The 19,505-nt window shown below is 39.4% G+C and overlaps 1 protein-coding gene across 3 annotated transcripts in view; it reads right to left on the bottom strand.

The window, feature by feature from the left end:
* Positions 1 to 18,422, bottom strand: part of GTF2A2 (general transcription factor IIA subunit 2) — a 28,221-nt gene extending 9,799 nt beyond the window's left edge. The window contains exon 1 of one of the 3 annotated variants that reach the window (XM_003121472.6): positions 18,070 to 18,422. The gene's annotated coding sequence lies outside the window, so the exon portion shown is untranslated. Of the gene's footprint in view, positions 1 to 387; positions 5,841 to 18,069 lie in introns of those variants that run through there. The other 2 variants (XM_003121470.5, XM_084968932.1) reach the window with 2 other exon arrangements.
* Positions 18,423 to 19,505: the final 1,083 nt, after the last annotated feature.

Below are 19,505 nucleotides of genomic sequence, written 5' to 3'. Positions count from 1 at the left end.
GAATACTCCCACACACATTCTATGAAGCAACCATCACCCTAACACCAAAACCAGACAAAGATACTACCAAAAGAGAAAATTATACACCAGTATCTTTGATGAACAAAGATGCAAAAATTCAACACAATTTTAGCCAACTGACTCCAACAACACATAAAAAAGATCATACTCTGGCATTCCTTTTGTAGTGCAATGGAAACAAATCTGACTAGGAACCATGAGGTTGTGGGTTCAATCCCTGGCCTCGCTCAGTGGATTAAGGATCCAGTGTTGCCGTGAGCTGTGGTGTAGGTTACAGACGTGGCTCAGATCCTGCATTGCTGTGGCTGTGGTGTAGGCTGGCAGCTGTAGGTCTAATTGGACCCCTAGTCTGGGAACCTCATATGCCTAGGGTGTGGCCCTAAAAAGCAAACAAAAAACAAACAAACAAAAAAACAACAAAAAAGATCATACTCCATGAATGAATAGGATGCACTCCAAGTTCACAATGATGGTTTTATAAATACAAATCAATGTAACAGAGCACATGAACAAAAGCAAAGTGAAAAACCATCTCAATAAATGGAGAAAAAGCATTTGACAAATTTCAACGTCCATTCATGATAAAAACTCTTATCAAAGTGGGTATAGAGGAGGAACACGACATAGTAAAAGCCATTATTGACAAACCCACAGCCAACATAATACTCAACAAAGAAAAAGTGAAAGCCTTCCTGCTAAAATCTGGAAAAAGGCAAGGATGCCTACTCTCAGTACCTTTATTCAGCTTAGTATTAGAAGTCCCGGCCATGGCAATCAGACAAGAGAAAGAAATAAAAGGTATCTAAGTTGGAAGGGAAGAGGTAAAAATATCACTATATGCAGGTGACATGATACTATATACAAAGAAGCCTAAGGACTCCACACAAAACTACTCAATCTGATAAATGAATTCAGCAAAGTAGGATACAAAATTAACATTCAGAAATTGGTTGCATTTTTGCATACTAACAATGAAATACCAGAAAAGCAATGTAAAAAAAAACAAAACCTCTTAAAATCATCCCCCCCCCAAAAAAAACCTAGTAATAAACCTGACCAAGGAGGTAACACTGAGAATTATACAACATTAATCAAGGAAATTAAAGAGGATCCAAAGAAATGTAGATATCCATGCTTTTGGATTGGAAGAATATTATTTACATGGCCATACTATCTAAAGCAATCTACAAATTTAATGCAATCCCTATCAGATAACCCATGACATTTTTCCACAGAACTAAAATAAATAATCCTACAATTTACATGGAACCATAAGAGACCCAGAATTGCCAAAGCAATGAAAACAAAACAAAACAAAAGGCAGGAGTCATAACTCTCCCAGACTCCAGACAATAGTACAAAAAACTACAGTAATCACAATAGAGTGGTGCTGGTACAAAAAGAGACATACAGATCAATGGAACAGAATAGAGGGGCCAGAAATAAATTAAGACACCTACAGTCAATTAATCTTCAACAAAGCTAAGAGTATAAAATAGGAAAAAGTCTCTTTGGCAAGTGGTGGTGGGAAAGCTGGAGAGCTGCATGTAAATCAGTGAAATTAGAACACACCCTCACACCAGGCACAGAAATAAACTCAAAATGGCTTAAAGACTTAAGGCTAAGACATGACACCATAAAACTCCTACAAGAGAACAGAGGCAAAACATTCTCTAACATAAATTGTACCAATGTTTTCTTATATCAGTTTCCCAAGGCCAAAAAAATAAAAACAAAAACAAACAAATGGGACCTAATCAGAACCTACAAGCTTTTGCACAGCAAAGGAAATCATAAACAAAATGAAAAGACAACCTGCAGAATGGGAGAAAACAGTTGCAAACGATACAACCAACAGGGCTTAATCTCCAAAATATACACAGACATTTTCCCAAAGAAGACACATGGATGGCCAGTAGGCACATGAAAAGAAGCTCAACATCACTAATTACTAGAGAAATGCAAATCAAAACTACAGTGAGGAACCACCTCACAGCAGTGAGAATGGCCATCATTAAAAAGTCTACAAATATCAAACGCTGCAGAGGGTGTGGGAAAAAAAGGAACTCTCTTACACTGTTGGTAGGAATGTAAACTGGTACAACCACCATGAAAAACAGTATGGAGGTTCCTCAGAAAACTAAATACAGAAAGAACTACCATATGATCCAGCAATCCACTCCTGGGCACCTACCCAGACAAAACTATAATTCAGAAAGATACATGCACCCCTTTGTTCACAGCAGCACTATTCACAATATCTAAGACATAGAAGCAACCTAAAGAAACACTGACAAATAGATTAAGAAAATACGGCACATACACACAATGGAACACCACTCAGCCATAAAAAAAGAACGAAATAATATCATTTGGTGCAACATGGTCGGACCTAGAGACTATCATACTAAGTGAAGTCAGAAAGGAAAGGAAAAATACCCTATGATATCACTTATATGTGGACTCTAAAATATGGCACAAGGGCGTTCCCACTGTGGTGCAGCAGAAAACAAAACAGAATGATGAGATAATACAGTTTGTAGAGAGAACTACCCACATCACTGGATACTACTGTTTATTGTTTTCTTTTGCTGGCTGCTCCTCAGCAATCTGACTTCTATCTACCTAAGTGACCCAAGGCTTCTTATGTCTTCTCTGTGTGCTCCATTCTCAATTACCTCATCCAGGCTTATAGTGTTAAAGACATTTTATTTATCTGCTGATGACTTTAAAATTTCTATCGCCAGTCCTGACCTTTTTATGAGCCCATGTTGCCATATATAAAAATGCTTATTTGACACTGGATCGAAATACCTTGCCAAAACCCAAATTCCTGATACTACTTCTCCAAAGTTTTTCTGCCCTCAGTTTGCCTGCCTCAGTTAAGAGTAAATCTAGTCTTCCAGTAAGATGACTCCAAAACCTTGTAGTTAACTTCTCTCTCACTCTGCTGGCATAGGAAATTCCTTTGCTAGGGTTGAACTGGAGCTGTAGCTACCAGCACATGCTACAGCTATAGCAATGCCAGAGCTGAGCTATGTCTGCAACCTACACTGCAGCTCACAACAATACCAGATCCTTAAACCACTGAGAGAGGCCAGAATTCAAACCCATGTCCTCATGGATACAAGTTGGGTTCACTACCACTGAGCCACAATAAGAACTTCCAGAACTGGACAGCTCTGACCAGCTAGCTCCACTGCTAGCACTAAGTCACTATATCATCTGTCACTAAGATTTAACAGTGATAGCTAAGTAATGGGTCTCCCTCTTTCTACCCTTGTCTAATCTCACCTCTGCCCCCAGAGAAGCCACAGTGAGCCTCTTAAAACATAAAACATCACTTGCCTATTCAAAACCTCCTGGCAGCATCCTATCTCAGAGTAAATATCAAAGTCCTCTGAATGGTTTGCAGGGCCTGTATGATCTGGGCCTTCCACTACCTACTGAACTTGACTTCTCCCACTTACTTCCTCATTTACTTGGAGTCACACTAGTCCCTTACTTCGATACGGCAAGATGTTCTTGCTTCAGGACCTTTGCATTGATGTTCTTTTGGTGGTGGTGGTGGTGGGGGGCTCACACCCACACATGCAGAAATTTCTGTGCCAGAGATGGAACTGCACCACAGTTATAACCAGAGCCACAGCAGTGACGACAGATCCTAACCTGCTGAGCCATGAGGAAACTCCTGATTATTATGCTTTGAATGTTCTGCCCAGATACCTGCAAGTTTTACTCCATTTGATTCAGATCTCTGCTCAGATGTCAATTCACCAGAATGGACTTTTATAACCAACCCATGAAAAAGACTAGATCCCTTCCCCTTTATACTGCTTTATTTCCATTCATACCACTGGTTGAAGTTGACACATATATACTCATTCTGTTTCCATCCACGAAACAGATGTTCCCTAAAGACAGGACTTTTGTCCAGCTATTTATTTACTATTTAGAACAATGCCTAGCATATAGTACATATTCAATAAGTATTAGTGAATATCAAAATGCTAATATCCAACTGTATTGCACTTCGATGCATTTATTATGGGTCTTCTACTTTACTGAGGAAACTGAAGCAATGAAAACCTCCCAACTCTCCAAACTGCATCTAACCACCTATCCATACACTCTGTCTTTCACTACAGTCAAACTACCCCATGCTGTTATCGAACTACAATCCTTCCACTTGTGCATCAGGTCCTGTGCCTCTAGTACAGGCAGAATATTGTTCTAACAATTCAATTATTCCTTCTCTCCTTCTCAAATTTTCTATCCCTATGGATCATTCCCATCAGCAAACAGGTGGCTATTTATCCCATCTTTAAAAAATAAATAAATAAATAAAGTCAACTAGCTTCCCCCACCAGCTATATTCTATTTCTCTAATCCTCTCGGTAGCAAACTCTTAAGAGTTGTCTATACTCACTGTCTCTCATTCCTTTTCCCTTAAACTCACTCCTTATAGACACTTGCTTCAGGCATTCAAATGAAACAGATAGTGAAGGTCACCAATGGCAATGCTGAAACTAATACTCAATTCTCAGTTCTTTTTCTTCTCCCTTTGTTTTTTATGGCCGCACCTGTGGCATATGGAAGTTCACAGACCAGGGGTCAAATGGGAGCTACAGCTGCTGGCCTACACCACAGCCACAGCCACACCACCAGATTCAAGCCACATCTGAGACCTATACTGCAAGGCCTATCCTTAATCCATTGAGCAGGGCCAGGGATAGAACTTGCATCCTCATGGATACTAGTCAGGTTCTTAACCCACTGACTGAGGCACAACGGGAACTCCACAGTTCTCAGTTCTCATAGACTTAAGCATGTGACATAGCTGATTATTCCCCCCTCTTTGATAAAAGATCTTGGCTTAGCTTCTGGAACACAACACTTTTTATGTTGTTTTCTTAAACTCAATGTTTCATCCTTCTCAGTGATGTTGGTAGGTTGATGCTCTTCCCCTTTTTCTTTAACTCTAAATGTCTTAAGACACCTCCTTGGTCCTCTGCTGCTTTCTGTCTACACTCATTCCTTAGTAATAGAACTTAGTTTCATGGCTTTACATACCACTGCCAATAATTCCAGAATTCATACACCAGAAGAGAACTCACTCCTGCATCCATCTGCCTATTCAACATCTCTGCTTGTTGTCTTTCCCATCTCAGCTGATATAACTCCATACTTCTATGGGTATAGGCAAAAACCCTTGAAGTTATTCCCGACCCCATGCTTTCCATTCCCAGTCTAGCCAGCCTATCTCCACAACCAATCCCTAGCATAAACTGTAAACTCAATGTTCAATATGGATTCAGAATCCAACCATTTCCATTACTATCACTCAGGTGTGTGCTGCTATCACCCGTCATTTGGATTACTGAAACAGCTTCCTATCTGGTTTCCCTGTTTCCATGCTTGCCCTGCTACATTCTAATTCCAATTCAGCAATCAAGTGATCTTTTAAAACGTAGGTTAGAACACTCCTTTGCTCAAATCTCCCATGCCTTCCATTTCACTCAGTCCTTTACAATAATCCGGCCACCTATTACCCTGACCTATCATCTACCTATCATCTTCCCTTGTTCTCGCTCTTCTCCAGACCCACTGGCTTCCTTGTTTTTCTTAGAACATGGCAGACATGTTCCTGCCTATGTAAGCTTTTATAAAGGCTGTCCTTTCTACCCGGAATGCTAAGCCCCCAGTATACCTTTATACCTGAAGGTATAGCATGTACATAATCAGGCCTAAACAGACCACCATTTAAAATGCCAAATCCCACCACTCTGGAATTTCCCAATTCCCCTCACCTTGCTATGTTTCTGTAATGACACTACCCCCTTCTAACACATTATATAGTTTACTTATTTTATGTTTATTTTCTGCATCCTCCAGTAGAATGTAAGATCCACCAGGGCACGGATTTTTTTTTTTTTTTTGGTCTTTTTGCCATTTCTTGGGCTGCTCCCGCAGCATATGGAGGTTCCTAGGCTAGGGGTCTATTCGGAGCCGTAGCCACCAACCTACGCCAGGGCCACAGCAACGTGGGATCCGAGCCACGTCTGCGACCTACACCACAGCTCACGGCAACGCCAGATCCCTAACCCACTGAGCAAGGGCAGGGACCGAACCTGCAACCTCATGGTTCCTAGTCGGATTCGTTAACCACTGCGCCACGACAGGAACTCCGAGGGCAGGGATTTTGTCTATTTTTGTTCACTGAAGTAAACCAGGCATCTAGAACAAACACTACCTGACACATAATAGGAGCCAATTAAATACTTGTTCAATGAAAGAATGAAGGCAAAATATCAGTTCTCAGGTATAATGTGTGTGAGTAGGTGAGAGGGATGAAAAGGGGAAGAAGAGGTTCCAATAAGAAAATACAAACTTGACAAAGTAAGACCATAAAATCTGGTGTCATGCCCATTTATCACAAGAATAAAAGTTATCTAGAAAGTAACTTTAAGTTAATAATGAATTATCAGAAAGAGAAATAAACAATTCTGTTTACAACTGAATCAAAAAGAAGAAAAGACCTAGAAATAAATTTAGCCAAAGAGATGAAAGACCCTGTACACTGAAAATGTTAAGACAATGATGAAAGAAACTGAAGATAACACAAATAAATAGAAAGATATTCCATGCTCATGGCTTGGTAGAACCAATATTGTTAAAATGTCCATACTGCCTAAAGCAATCTACAGATTCAATACAATTCCTATCAAAATGTCAATGGCATTTTTCAAAGAAATAGAACAAACAATCCTAAAACTTTTAAGAAACCACAACTCTCCCTCCAAAAGCCAAAGCAAGCTTGACAAACCTGAAGACATCACATCTGCTGCTATCTAACTCTATCCAAAGCTACAGTAATCAGAATAGTAAGTTACTGGAGTTACCAGGGTAGCTCCAAGGGGGTTAAAGATCCAGTGATTCACTGCTGTGGTGTGGGTTCAGTCTCTGGCCCAGGAACTTCTGCATGCTACAGGTGCAACCAAAACCAAAAAAAAAAAAAACAGAACAAAACAACTCAAGATTAACCCTTATGTTACGGGCATAAGAAGGGGTATACAGATCAATGGGCCAAAAAATAAACCTATGCATGTATGGTCAATTAATTTACAACAAAGGAGGCAAGAATGTACAACGGGGAAAGGACAGTCTCTTCGATAAAAGGTGCTGAGAAAACTGGACAGCTACATGCAAAAGAATGACACTGGACCATTACCTTATACCATACACGAAATTGAATTCAAAATGGATTAAAGGCTTGAAATGTAAGAACTAATACCATAAAACTCCCAGAACTTTTAGAAGAAAACATAGATGGTAAGCTTCTTGACACAGTCTTGGTGATGACTTTTTGAATCTGATACCAAAAGCAAAAATAAGTAGTGGCATTACATCATATTAAAAAAAGGAAATCATCAAAAAACTGAATAGGCTACATACTGAATGGAGAAAATATTTACCAATTCTGTATCTCATATAGGGTTTATATCAAAATATATAAAGAATATATAAAATTCAATAGCAAAAAACCAAACAATTGAAAATTGGGCAGAAGATGTGAACAGGCACTTTTCCAAAGAACACATACAGATGGCCAACAGGCAAATGAAAGCTGCTCAACATCACTAATCATCAGGGAAGTGCGAATTAAATCACAACGAGACATCACCTCACACATGTCAGAATGGCTAATATCAAAATGATGAGAAATAGAAAGTGTTGGCAAGGATGTGGATTAAAGGGAACCCTTGTGCATTGTTGGTAGAAATGTAACTGGTGCAGCCACTATGGAAAACAGTATGGATGTTTCTCAAAAAAAAACTCAGAACTTCCACATGATCCAGCAATTCTACTTTTGGGTATTTATTGGAAGAAAATGAAAATACTAATCAGAAAAGACATATGCACCCCCATATTCACTACAGCACTATTTACAATGGCCAAGATACGAAAACAACCCAAGTGTTCACTGAAAGATGAATGGATAAATTGTGGCAGGAGTTCCCACTGTGGCTCAGTGGTAACAAACCCGACTAGCATCCATGATGACGCAGGTTTGATCCCTGGCCTCACTCAATGGGTTTAGTATCAGGCATTGCCATGAGCTGTGGTATAGGTAGCAGAAATGGCTTGGAACCTGTGTGGCTGTGGATGTGGTGTAGGCTGGCAGCTGCAGCTTCAAGTTGACCTGTAGCCTGGGAAATTCCATATGCCATAGGCGTGGCCATTAAAAGCAAAAAAAAAAAAAAAAAAAAAAAAAAAAATTGTGGCATAGACATATAATGGATTCTTACTTGCCGTAAAAAAAGAACAAAATCTTGCCATTCACTATGGTATGGCTGGACCTCAAGGACATTATATTAAATAAGTCAGAGAGAGAAAAATACCAAATGATCTATCTTATGTGTGGAATCTTTAAAGCAAACAACCAAAACTACTTGACAAATGAACTCAGCAAGGTAGCATGGTAAAGATTAACATGCAGAAATAGGGTGTATTTCTTTCCACCAACAATGAAATATCAGAAACAGAAAATAAAAAAAGTACTTTTAAAAGTTGCACCAAGAAAGAAAGAAAGAAAAAAGAAAATACTTAGGAATAAATCTGACCAAGAAGATGAAAGACTTATATGCTAAGAACTATAAAACACTAATCAAGGGAATTAAAGAAGGGCTCAAAGAAATGGAAAGATATTCCATGTTCTTGGACTGGAAGAATTAATATCGTTAAAATGGCCATACTACCCAAAGCAATTTAAAGATTTAATGCAATTCCTATCAAGTGACTCATGACATTTTCCAGAGACCTAGAACAAATAAACCAAAAATTTATATGGAACCATAAAAGACCCAGAACTGTCAAAGCAATCCTAAGGAAAAAGAACAAAATACGAGGTATAACCCTCCCAGACTTCAGACAATACTACTACAAAGCTACAGTAATCAAAATAAAATATATTTGCACAAAAACAAACATGCACCAGTGGAACAGAACAGAAAGCCCAGAAATAAACCCACACACATGTGGTCAATTAATATTCAACAAAGGAGGCAAGACTATAAAATAGGAAGAAGAGAGTCTCTTCAGCAAGGGATGTTGGGAAAACTTGATAGGTACATGTAAATCAATGAATCTAGAATACACCCTTATATCTTACGCACAGTAAACTTAAAATGGCTTACAGACTTACACCATAAAACTGCAGAAGAGAATATAGGCAAAATGTTTTCTGACATAAATTGTACCAATATTTTCTTAGGTCAATATCTCAAGGCATAGAAATAAAAGCAAAAGTAAACAAATTGGATCTAATCAAACTTACAAGTTTTTACATGGCAAAGGAAACCATAAATAAAAAGAAAAGACAAGAATTCCTGTTGTGGTTCAGCGAGTTACAAACCTGACTAGTGTCCATGAAGATGTGGGCTCAATTCCTGGCCTTGCTCAGGGGGTTAAGAATCCAGCATTGCTGTGAGCTGTGGTGTAGGCTGCAGACATGGCTTGGATCTGGTGCTGCTGTGGCTGTGGTGTAGACCCTAGCCTGGAAACTTTCACAAGAGGGGCCTCAAAATGCAAAAAAAAAAAAAAAAAAAAAAAAAAAGAAGAAGAAGGAAACACACCAAAAAGGCAACCTATGGACACATGGAAAATATATGCTAATGATACAACCAACATGGGATTAATTTCGCAAATCTACTAATAGCTCACACGACTCAAAAAGAAAAAACCAAACAATCCAATCAAAAAAATGGGCAGAAGACCAAAATACACATTTCTCCAAAGACAACATACAGAAGGCCAACAGGCACACGAAAACATGCTCAACATCGCTAATTAAAAGAGAAACGCAAATCAAAACTACAATGAGATATCACTTCACATGGGTCAGGATGGCCATCATCAAAAAGTCTACAAATAATAGAGACTGCAGCGGGTGTGGAGAAAAGGGAGGCCTCCTACACTGTTGGTGGGAATGTAAATTGGTACAACCACCACGGAAAAGCAGTATGTAAGTACTTCAGAAAACTAAATATAGAACTACCACATGATCCAGCAATCCCACTCCTAGGCATCTATACAGACACAACTATAATTCAAAAAGATACACACATGCCTATGCTCACAGCAGCACTATTCAGAGATTTCCCATGTGGCTCAGCAGAAACCAATCTGACTAGCATCCACGAGGATGCAGGTTCAATTTCTGGCCTCACTCAGTGCATTAAGGATCTGGCATTGCCGTGAGCTGTGGTGTAGGTTGCAGACATGGCTTGGATCCTGTGTTGCTGTGGCTGTGGTGTAGGCCAGCGGCTTCAGCTCAGATTCGACCCCTAGCCTGGGAACCTCCAAAAAAAAAAAAGACACAGCAGCACTATTCACAATAGTTAAGACATGGAAATGACCAAAGTCCATCTACAGATGATTGGATTAAGAAGATGTGGTACATATTTATAATTGACTACTACTCAGTCATAAAATGAACAAAATAATACCATTTGCAGCAACATGGATGCAACTAGAGATTCTCATACTAAGTGAAGTAAGTCCAAAAGAGAAGGACAAGTAACATATGATATCACTTATATGTGGAATCTAAATTAGGGCACAAATGAACCTATCCACAAAACAGAAACAGACTCACAGACATAGAAAATAGACCTGTGGTTGCCCAAGGAGAAGTGGGAGAGAGTAGGATGGACTGGAGTTCGGTGTGAGTAGATACAAATTATTACATTTAGAATGGATAAGCAATGGGGTCTACTGGGACTTACATCCAGTCTCTGGGGATGGACCGTGATGGAAGATAATGTAAGAAAAAGGAATGTATGTCTATGTATGACTGGGTCACTTTGCTGTATAGCAGAAATTGGCAAAACACTGTAAATTAACTGGACTTTAATAAAAAAGTAAATTAAAAAAATATGATATAGGCGGACTCCAGAGGTACGCATGTGCCACCAATGCTGTTATGAGACCCGCAAACGTATACCAAGCACTGCCGCCACTGTCCTGGAAGTGTATCGGCCACCACCATCACTACAAGACCTGTGAGCAGGTGCCAAGTGCTTCCCCTCTGTCCCTGGAGTGGTCATGGACCATTGCATGTGCACACCCCATATCAAAGGGAAGACAGCCAGCACACTCTGAGGAAAGAGGTAGCCAGCATACAAACTGAAAGTAACCCCTCGATTCAAGTCAAGGCGACAAAGAAGGACTAGGGCTCACCTCCTCTCACAAAATCACCAAAATCACAACTAACTGTGGAACAATCATTGACAAAAAAGACTGGAACCTACCAAAAAAATTATTTTACATCCAAAGACAAGAAGCCACAATGAGATGGAAAGAGGGGGGCTTCTGTGACATAATCAAATCCCCTATTTGCTGAGTGGGTGACCCACAAACTAGAAAATAATTATTCTGTAGCGGTTATCACACAGGAGCTTTCTGAGCCCCTCATCCAGCTCCCCAGCCTAGGGGTCTCACAACAGGAGGAGGAACCCCCAGAGCATTTGGCTTTGAAGGTCAGTGAGGCCTGAGTGCAGAAGATCCATAGAACTGGGAGAAAGAGAAACCCCACCCTTGGAGGGCGCACACAAGGTTTCACAAAGACCAAGCACAAAGTGGTGACTCCATGGGACCCTGGTCTACAGCTACCTGTGGGTTTTGGAGGGCTTCCTGGGGAGGGAAGGACACTGGTGGCAGAGGCACCAGGGAATACTGATTAGCCTGAGCTCTTCCAGATGCTGCCATTTTAGCTCCAAGATCTGGCACCATCCAACAGCCTGCAGGCTCCAGTGCTGGGACACCTCAGGCCAAACAACCAGCAGGATGGGAACACAGCCCCACCCATCAGCAAAAGTTGTACTGAGCTCACAACCACCTTGTGGCCCTGCCCACTAGCAGGTTAAGACTCAGCTCCACCCACCAGTGGCCACCACAGTCCCTCCCATCAGGAAGCCTGAACAAGCCCCTGGATCAATTTCACCCACCAGGGGCAGACAAGCAATCAGAGAAAGTACAAAGTCCAAAGCTAGTAGAAGAAAAGAAATCATAAAGACTAGTGCAGAAATAAATGAATAGCGATGAAGAAAACAAACAAACAAAAAAAGATCAATGCAACTAAAAATTGTTTTGGGGGGTGGTTTTGTTTCTGCTTTTTAAGGCTGCAACATATGGTTAGTTCCCAAGCAAGGGGTTGAAGCAGAGCTGCAGCTTCCAGCCTATGCCACAGCCACACAGAATCTGAGTCACATCTGCGACCTACACCACAACTCACAGATCCTTCACCCACTGACCAAGGCCAGGGTTCAAACTGGCATCCTCACGGATACTAGTTGGGTTCATTACCGCTAAGCCACAATGGGAACTCTTAAAAGCTGGTTGTGTGAAAAGGCAAACAATATTGACAAACCTCTAGCCAGACGATCAAGAAAAAAAGAGAGGGCTTAAATTAATAAAATTATAAATGAAAAAAGGAGAGGTTACCATTGATACCATGGAAATACAAAGGATCATAAGAGACTACTAGAAGTAACTATATGCAAATAAAATGGACAACTGAGAAGAAATGGACAAATTCTTAGAAAGGTATAATCTTCCAAGAGTGACCACGGAAGAAATAGAAAATATGAATAGACTGATCACGAGTACTGAAATTGAAACTGTGATTAAAAAACTTTCAACAAACAAAAGTCCAGGACTGATGGCTTCACAAGCAAATTCTGTCAAACATTTAGACAAGAGTTAACACCCATGTTACTCAAATTTCCAAAAAATTACAGAGGAAAGAACACTTTCAAACTCATTCTACGAGGCTACCAGCACTGATACCAAAACAAGAAAAAGAAACTTAGAGGCCCATATCAGTGATGAACACAGATGCAAAAAATCCTCTACAAAATACTAGCAAAATGAATCCAACAATACAGTAAAAGATCATACATCACAATCAAATGGGATTTATCCCAGGGAGGAAGGATTTTTCAATATCCATATAACAATCAGTGTGATATAAAAACCATATGATAATCTCAGTAGATGCACGAAAAGCATTTGAAAAAATTCAACATCCATTTATGACAAGAACTCTCTAATGGTGGACGGAACCTTCCTTAACATAATAAAGGCCATATATGACAAACTCACAGCTAACATCATAGCTAATGGTGAGAAGCTGAAAACATTTCTTCTAAGATCAGGAACAGGACAAGGATGCCCACTCTCAGCACTCTTATTCAATATAGTTTTGGAAGTCCTAGCTACAACAATCAGAGAAGAAGAAGAAACAAAAGGAATCCAAATTGGAAAGGAAGAAGTAAAATTATCACTGTAGATGACATGATACCATACATAGAAAACCCTAAAGAAACTACCAGAAACTGTTAGAACTTACCAATTAATTTGGTAAAGTTGCAGGATACAAAACACACAGAAATCTCTTGCATTCCTATTCCCTAACAATGAAAGATCAGAAACAGAAATTAAGGAAACAATCCTATTTACCATCACATCAAAAAAACGAAACAAAACAGTGGAAACAAATCTGACTAGTATCCATGAGGACACAGGTCTGATCCCTGGTCTTGCCCAGTTGATTAAGAATTGCTGTGAGCTGTGGTGTAGGTCACAGACACAGCTTGAATCTGGTATTGCTGTGGCTATAGCGTAGGCTGGCAGCTATAGCTCCCATTCGACCCCTAGCATAGGAACCTCCATGTGCCACAGGTACAGCCTTAAGGCTAATGACAAAAAAAAAAAAAAAAAAAAAAAGACTAAAATACCTAGGAATAAACCTATCTAAAGTGGCAAAACACCTGTAATCTGAAAAGTATAAGATGCTGATGAAAGAAATCGAAGATAACACAAACAGATGGAAAGATATATCATGCTCTTGGACTGGAAGAATCAATATTATTAAAATGACTGTACTACCCAAGGCAATCTACAGAGTCAATGCAATCCCTATCAATGGCATTTTTCCCAGAATTAGAGCAAAAATTTTCTTAATTTTTATGGCAACAGAAAAGACCCCAAATAGCCAAAGCAGTCTTGAAAAAGAAAAACGGAACCAGAGGAACCAGGCTCCCTGATTTCAAACTATACTATAAATCTACAGTCATCAAAAGAGTATGACTGCTTTGCTTTGTTTTGGTACTGGCACAAAACCAGACATACAGATCAATGGAACAGGACAGAAAGCCTATAAACAAATCCACACACCTATGGTCAAGTAATCTATGACAAAAGATGCAAGAATATACAATGGAGAAAGGACAGTCTGTTCAATAAATGGTGCTGGGAAAACTGGACAGCTCTACATATAAGAATGAAATCAGAACATTCTCTAACACCATATACAAAAATAAACTCAAAACAGATTAAAGAACCAAATGTAAGGCCAAATACTATAAAAATCTGAGAGAAAAATATAGGCAAAACACCCTGTGCAGTAAGTCACAGCAATATCTTTTTGGATCCACCTCCTAGAATAATGAAAACAAAATAAACATATTGGGGGAATTCCTGTTGTAGCTCAGTAGTAACAAATCTGACTAGGGTCCATGAGGATGTGGGTTCGATTCCTGGCCTCGCTCAGTGGGTTAAGGATCAGGTGTTGCCATGAGCTGCAATGTGTAGGCTGAAGAAGTAGATTGGATCCTGCATTGCTGTGGCTGTGGCATAGGTTGGCAGCTGTAGCTCCGATTCAACTCCTAGCCTGGGAACTTCACTTCCATATGTCAGGAGTGTGGCGCTATAAAACAAAACAAAAAAGTGGACCTAATCAACCTTAAAAGTTTTCGCACAGAAAAGGAAACCATAAGCAAATCAAAAAGACAACCCTACAGAATGGGAGAAAATATTTGTAAATGAAGTGACCAATAAGAGAGTAAGTAATTTCCAAAATATACAAACAATTTATGCAGCTCAACATCAAAAAAACAAACAACCCAATCAAAAAATGGGCAGAAGATCTAAATAGACATTTCTTCAAGGAAAACAGCCAAAAAACACATGAAAAGATGCCCAACATTACTAATTATTAAAGAAATGCAAATCAAAACTACAATGAGGTATGACCTCACACCAGTCAGGTCATCATCAAAAAGTCTACAAACAATAGATGCTGGAGAGGGTGTGGAGAGAAGGGAAGCCTCCTACACTATTGTTGGGAATGTAAGCTGATGCAACCACTATGGAGGACAATACAGAGGCTCCTTAAGAAACTAATCTCACAATCTTACTCCTGGGCTCATATCCATAGAAAAGTATAATTCAAAAAGTTACATGCACCCCGATGTTCACTGGAACATAATAACCAAGACATGGAAGCAACCTAAATGTCCATCAACGGATGAATGGAAAAAGAAGGTGTACAAATATACATAATGGAATATTACTCAGCCACAAGAGAGAATGAAATAATGCCATTTGCAGCAACATAGATGGACACAGAGATTATACTAAATAAAAGTCAACACTATTATATGTAAAATAGATAACTAACAAGTACTTAGTGTATAGCACAGGAAATTCTACTGAATATTCTGTTATAACCTATATGAGAAAAGAATCTGGAAAAGAATGATTATGTATATATGTTTAAATGAATCAGGGGTTCTCTTTGTGGCTCAGTGGTGAATGAACCTGACTAGAATCCATGAGATGCGCTCAGTGAGTTAAGGATCTGGCGTTGCCATGAGCTGTGGTGTAGGTCGCAGACGTGGCTCAGATCCTGTGTTGCTGTGGCAAAGGCCGGCAACTGTAGCTCTGATTCCACTCCTAGTCTGGGAACTTTCATGTGCTGCGGGTGCGACCCTAAAGAGAAAAAATAAATAAAATACATGAATCAATTTGCTGTACACCTGAAACACAGTATTGTATGTAAATCACCTATATACCAGTATAAAATACAAATGAAAGTAAGAAAATATGATAAAAATGAACTTTTATGAAACAGAAACAGACTCAAAGAGAACAGACCTGTGGCTGCCCAGGGGTTGTGGGGAGGGGGAATGGATTGGGAGTCTGGGGTTAGCAGATGCAAACTATATAGAATGGATAAACATCAAGGTCCTACTGTATAGGACAGAGAATTACACTCATTATTTTGTCATAAACCATAATGGAAAAGAATACTTTAAAAAGAATATATATGTGTGAGTATATATATCTGTATAACTGAATCACTTTGTGTACAGCAGAAATGAACAACACACTTCAAAAATAAATAAATACATACATACATACATAAAATAAAAAACCCAAGTTCACAGATAGAGACAGACTCTGGGTTGCCAGAGGTGAGGGCAGTGGGTTGGAGAATCAGGTGAAGGGGGTAAAAATAAAAAATGCAGCTGATTTAAAACAGAAATTTTGACTCATATTCAAAAGATTGATTTGATAATACATGTATTTGTATATAGATCTATGCTAAAAATACATAATCTATAAGTTAAATATTAAACTGATCAAAGGACAAATGAACTGTAATTCTGAGAACAATGAATGTATCCAAATACAGTAAAGAGTTTCAAAACAATATATAGTTATAAAGGAAAAGACAACCTACAGAATGGGAGAAAATATTTGCACATCATGTATCTTATAAGGGGTTAATATCCAAAATATATAAAGCACTCACACGACCCAACAGCAAAAAGCCAAAAAACCTGGATTAAAAAATTGACAAGGGATCAGAATAGAAATTTTCCCAGAGAAGATATACAGATGGCCAACAAGTAGATGAGAAGATGTTAATCATCAGGGAAATGCAAATCAAAAACCGTAACAGGATATCACCTCACACCCATTTGAATAACTATTATCAAAAAGACAAGAAATAACAAGTATTGGTGAGGATGTGGAGAAAAGAGAATCATTATACACCGTAGGTGGGAATGTAAATTGGTGCAGCCAATATGGAAAACAGTATATAGGTTCCTCAAAAAATTAAAAATAGAATTATCATAAAATCCAACAATTCTACTTTTGCTATTGGCATAGGTCGGCAGCTCCAATTCACTCTTAGCCTGGGAACTTCTATAGGCCACCGGTGTGGCCCCAAAGAGAAGAAGAAAAAAAAGAGAAAATACTAATTCAAAACACTATAAGAAAGATAAATGCACCCAAGGTATGTAAACAATCTAATTGTCTATCAATCGATGAACGGTTAAATATGTGGCATATACATATATGCAACAGAATATTACTCAGACATTTTAAAAAATGAAATCTTGCCATTTGGGACGATACGGATGGACTTTGAGGGCATTTGGCCATGTGAAATCAAAGAGACAAATACCACACGATCTCATTTAAATGTGGAAATTAAAAAAAAGAAAACAAAATTAAGCTTGAAGATAAAGAGACTGAGGTTAGGCAAAAGATGGTTGAAACTGCAAGCTTCCAATTATAAATTAATGGCAGTCATGAGGATGGAATGTACCATATGGCCGCTAGAGTTGAAGACACTGTATTGCAAATTTGAAAGTTGCTAAGAGAGGAGATCTTAAAAGTCCTCATAAGAAAAAAGTTATTTGCAACTGTGTCTGGGTACGGATGTTAACTACACTTAATCTCTAATACTTTCCTAGTGTGTGCAAATATTTAATCATTATGTTGTATACCCAAATTTAATGTAGTTTTATGTCAATTACACCTCAATAAAAATAATTTTATAAATACCTCATTAAAAGTCAACATTACTTGCTTTAATGATCGTGGATTCCTAAAAATTCCTTGTGAAATGTTCAATTCTCTTAAACGTGGTATGAGCCACATACATGTAGTACTACCCCATTTTGCAGTTTAGAAAATTCAATTAGAAGGCTCCATATTCGGAAGTAACCCCATAGTCCTACTCTTTTTTGAGCAGACCATCCAGTTTTAACGCATTCTGTGTATAACTTCACATGAGGTTGGCAGGCAGACTTCAGGCAAGCAAAGAAACACAAGAATGAGACATTTAAGGAATGCGCTCCCCCAACATTCGGAGGAAAAACAGTACCCCAGAAACTTTAAGACATTCACCTGGCTAAACATATGGTGCTTGGATGAGGACCTCCCCCAGGTCCGTTCAGTGGAAACCGGGTGGACAAGCCTCCCGGCCGCCTCCCTGCCCTTCCCATCCCGGGAACCGCCGCGGGGCCATCCCGGCAGCCAAGTGGGTAACGGGCGGACCCGAGGCCGAAAAGGCCCTCGCAAAAAACCCAACGAACGCAATCCCTGCTCTGGAGGGTGGCAGGGAGAGCAGGCCGGCTCCCCCAGTACCTGTGGAAAAGGCGCTTCCCGCCGCGGTGAGGAGTGAAGCGGTGCGGCCAGAGACCCAGCGGGAGGTGCCACTACCCGACCACCTCTCGGGCCGCCTCAAACACCGCAGAGCTGAGCTGACGACCCGGAAGCGCTCGCAAAACCTGGAAGTGACACCACGCCGGTGGGCCGGGAAGCCCCGCCCACCCCTGCTCCCACCCGCCACTCCAGCCTTTCAAGAGGGCGGGGATGTGGAGAAGGGAGGGGCGTGGCGCCGCAGTTTTCAAGCCCGAGGCGGCACCACAGTGATCCAGCAGGTTCACTAAATGATCATGAAAACTGTAATTTTAGAGACTACTCTTCTCCACTGTTAGACGCACAATTAGAAAAGGTCACATTTTATGCCTGAAATGTGTTCAGCTTAATACTATTGAAGACCCTAAATTGAAGACAAATTCTGAAACGATTATAGTAGATATCTAATTCAAAACAGGGAGACAACCCATTTAACCCAGCAAAAGGGTATAGTTTGTGAATCATACAGAATTTTAACTCGGGGGAATTTGTATTTAAAATTTGCGCTTAATGCAAGACAAATACTTTAATATTTATTTCGCATTTATGTAATCCCAAATGGTATCCTGTGTATTAAAGGCAGCAGTAATATGCACAGCTGTTTGGTGTTAAGCAGCTGAACAATGATTATGGAGTAAATGTAAAACAAGTGCCACCAACTGGAACCGCTGAGGAGACCCATAAAGTAAACAGATTATTTATGCCATGTTTTCAGCCACTTAATTGAACTGATTTTATTGTTGCATATCCCATAACTAAAGTAATTCTGAACTATGAAATACAAAATGTGATAGTTAAGATAATGTTTAAAATTCAAACAGGATGAACTCTTCACTCTCTTGAATAGGAAGCAGCACCCAAACTACAGAAACAAGAGTAAAAGAAGTCTAAAACTATTCGAAAAGCTTTAGATAAACTTTGTAAAAATTCAGTAGTATAACAGAAGATAGAAAAATGTGATGAGTCAAAAGCAAACTTTTAAATGAATTTATTTAAATTAATTAATGTTGCAAAAACACGATGTGCTATAAATCAGGACACAAGTTACTATATTCCTAACAAGTCAAGGAAAAAGAAAATATTACATCCTCCTAGTACATCAAGACCACAACTGTAGTATTTCTTACAGGGACCGCATCCAC

The sequence above is a fragment of the Sus scrofa genome, chromosome 1 (genome assembly GCF_054392235.1).
Source record: "Sus scrofa isolate SSC_HxYL_T2T_F1_AM1 chromosome 1, Sscrofa_HxYL_maternal_Yorkshire_Landrace_v2.0, whole genome shotgun sequence".
Lineage (NCBI taxonomy): Eukaryota > Metazoa > Chordata > Mammalia > Artiodactyla > Suidae > Sus > Sus scrofa.
The sequence above is the reverse complement of the archived record's forward strand: the minus strand, read 5'-3'. Positions and strand labels throughout refer to the sequence as shown.